Source organism: Bubalus bubalis, chromosome 3 (assembly GCF_019923935.1).
Source record: "Bubalus bubalis isolate 160015118507 breed Murrah chromosome 3, NDDB_SH_1, whole genome shotgun sequence".
NCBI classification, from domain to species: Eukaryota; Metazoa; Chordata; class Mammalia; order Artiodactyla; family Bovidae; genus Bubalus; species Bubalus bubalis.
The window spans coordinates 19804892-19808330 of record NC_059159.1 but is presented as its reverse complement, the minus strand read 5'-3'; the positions used below and the strand labels follow the sequence as shown (position 1 = coordinate 19808330).

The following is a 3439-nucleotide window of genomic DNA, read 5'->3' as shown; positions in this document are numbered from 1 at the left end:
AGCCCGCACTCTAGAGCCCATAAGCCACAAGTAGAGGGTAGCCCGCGCTCGCAACTAGAGAAAGCCTGCATGTGTCAACAAGGACCCAGTGCAGCCAAAAATAAATCCATAAATAATTTGGAAGAAAAACACCTCAGTGTTAAAAAAGAAAGAACGAAAGAAAACAACACTAAGATCATGACATCTGGTCCCATCACTTCCTGGCAAATAGAAAGGGAAAATGGGGAAGCAGTGACAGATTTCCTCTTCTTGGGCTCTAAAATCACTGAGGATGGTGACTGCAGCCAGGAAATCAGAAGACGATTGCTTCTTAGCAGGAAAGCTATGACAAACCTAGACAGTGTGTTAAAAAGCAAAGACATCACTTGGTCAACAGACGTCCGTATAATCAAGGCTGTGGTCTTTCCAGTAGTCATGTACGGGTGTGAGAGCTGGACCATAAGGAAGGCAGAGGCCGAAGAACTGATGCTCTGGAACTGTGGTGCAGGAGAAGACTCCTGAGCGTCCCTTGGACTGCAAGGAGATCAAACCAGTCCACCTTAAAGGAAGTCAACCCTGAATTCTCCTTGGAAGGACTGGTGCTGAAGCTGAAGCTCTGATACTATGGCCACCCGATGCGAAGAGCTGACTCCTTGGAAAAGATCCTGATGCTGGGAGAGATTGAAGGCAGAAGGAGTAGAGGGTGACAGAGGATGAGAGGGTTGGGTGGCATCACCGATTCACTGGACATGACCTTGGAAAATCTCTGGGAGATGGTGAGGGACAGAGACAGGGACTGGTGTGCTGCAGTCCATGGGGTCAAGGAAGAGTTGACACGACTTGGCACTGAACAATAAGAACAGTTTTGGCTAAGCGGGGTGTGAGACGAGGGTTGGGGTGGAGGGCGGAGAGGGATAAGGAAGGCCTGGAGCAAGTGGGGTTGTGGTTAAGCGGAGTTAAAAAAACATGTCCATATTTACGTGTGTGTGTGTGTGTGTGTGTATTTGTATATGATATGTCTCTCTGGTGCTAGATACTCACAAACTCAAAACCATCTTGGGGCACAGAGGGGCGCCTCTGGTGGCAGAAGGGAGGGGGATGGCTGAAAACGGGCCCACGTTAGGTTTTCTTAGAACCGAGATTCCCACCAGGAGATGACGGCTCAGAGAAGTGTCTGGCAAAGTCACTGTTTCTCCCTAGTGTTTGCTAGTTGAGGGCTGACTCCTGCCAGGCACGTCCAGAGGGGGCCTCCGAGCTAATCTGGCTGGCAGGTTATTAGGGTTCCCTGAGAAGGTGTGAAACAGATCACTCCCCGCACCCCCCCCCCCCGCCCCCCTTTCCCTCCCACAGGAGAGAGGGAAAACCCAGGACGGCAGGGAGTCACGGAGCCATGAGCCGAGGCAGGGTCAGGTGAGGCCGTGACCCCAGGTGCCACCCACCCTTATAGAAACGCTGGTGCTGTGGGCCTGGTGCCAGCAAACCGGCGCGTGTGTCGCCAGCAACCCTGCGCCCCTCCAAAGTCGCCTTCCTCTTCTGGTGGCTTCCCCCTCGGAGGCACCATCAGTGAGCGGGGCCTGTGCTCCAGGACCGGGCGGGGTCTTGGGACACAGTGGTCAACCCCGCAGGTCAGCTGCCTGCTAGCCGTGTGACCCAGGGCAAGTTTCTTAGCCTCTCTGGTCTCGTTGATCACGACAGTGAAACGAGGATGATAACAGCGTCAATCCTCTCTAGGGTGTCCAGTATCCAAGTGGGTGTGATCACAGCAAAGAATGCAGGGCAGTGACTGCCAGGTGGCTGTCCTGCGGGGCAGTCCCCGGGGCGGGGGGTGGGGGGTCTTTCCCCTCAGGTCTGACAGAACTAGAGAGTCGGTCAGGGGGAGGGCCCACTGTGCTAGTCTCACAGACCCTGCAGCTCTCTAGGGGCTTTGCGGAGAATGGAGAAAAGACAAGAGCGCCCGCCTGGTGATGTGAAAGTCGCTCAGTCGTGTCCGACTCTTTGCCATCCCATGGACTGTAGTCTACCAGGCTCCTCCGTCCGTGGAATTCTCCAGGCAAGAATACTGGGGTGGGTAGCCGTTCCCTTCTGCAGGGGATCTTCCCTACCCAGGAATGGGCTCCAGGTCTCCCACAGATCCCCTGCAGGCAGATTTCACCACCAGGGAAGCCCAACAGTACTGGAGCGGGTAGCCTATCCCTTCTCCCGGGGATCTTCCCGACCCAGGAATCGAATTGGGGTCGCCTGAATTGGAGGCAGATTCTTTACCAGCTGAGCTACCGTCCCAGGGTCTCAGTTAAGGAGCCTGGCCAGGACCGTGGGGAGGAGTCTGGTGTCTGGCGGCCTGGGGCTCACGCGGCTCCCCCGGATGCACAGCCACGACCCCGGGCTCACTTCGGGCTTCGGGAGCACCCGGACCGTTCTTGTCCTGCAGCTCCCGCGCCCCAAGCACAGTCCCCCTGCCTTCGGACCGGAGCTGGCACCTATGGTGCATGGGCAGAGCCTGAGGATGCTGGCCGCGCCCTCAGGGTGGAGGAGGGTGGGTCATGCACATAGTGAGTCATTGTCCCGGGAAGGATGGGGGCCAGGGAGCCAGAAGAGATGTGAGAATTGACCAGAATGTGGAGAACAAGTTGTTTCACTGGTCTGGAGCGGACATGGGCTAGAGAGCCAGGAATGTTGACTGACGACTGACGGGTAGGTTGCTCACGGTGAGCTGAATGGAGAGGAGGGGAGGATGGTGGCTGCCACCCGAAAGAGCACCATTGCTTCTCCGCCTTTTGGCTGAGATCGAGTGTAGTATCTGTTCTTTACCGGCTTAACATCTGATACCTCCTCTATCTGGGAACAATACTGTTAAGTGAGTTTTTGGAGCAAGCAGTTGGCATCGGAGCCTGCTCTGTGTTGCAGCACTTCCCAGGAATGGCGCACTCTCTCTGAGGACAAAACCGGCACCCCCAAATGGTAGGCTTGTTTCTTTTCTGGCCTTTCTCCTCGGAAGATTTCTCTTCTCTTTTGTGTTTTTCACTTGGGCTGTGGGGTTTGTGTGGCTTTTCCCCTGTCTTTGTTTTGTTTTCTTTTAGGCTGATTTTGATTCTTTCAGTTTGATTCAATTGCTTAGTTGTGCTTGGCTTTTCCCTGTCTATTTCCTGTGGTGACCCAAGGGCGAAAGAGCAGATAAAACCTACGAGAGTCTTCTTGGAATGCAGGAACAGAAAAACCAGACCATTATCGGCCTTTCCTTCCCCCATGTTGTAACCGTGAATGGATTTCAGGTCCTCGTGAGCAGTATAACCTGTCTCCCCTCCTACCGCATAGGGAGAAGATATTTGCCTTACTGTTGCCTCCAACCCAGTGTATGTGCTTCATGCAATCAGCAAATGACCCGCAAGACCCCTATCCCACTCTCTGTACTGCCGGGGTCCAGCCCCAGCTGATCCAGGGTATTCGAAGGAGAGACGGCGTA

General features: G+C 54.6%; 1 non-coding gene across 1 annotated transcript; it reads left to right on the top strand.

Moving 5' to 3' along the window:
- The first annotated feature begins 2737 nt into the window (after positions 1-2737).
- Positions 2738-2927, top strand: LOC112584186. The gene has a single exon (XR_003108525.1). It is a non-coding gene; the product is annotated as a U2 spliceosomal RNA (small nuclear RNA).
- Positions 2928-3439: the final 512 nt, after the last annotated feature.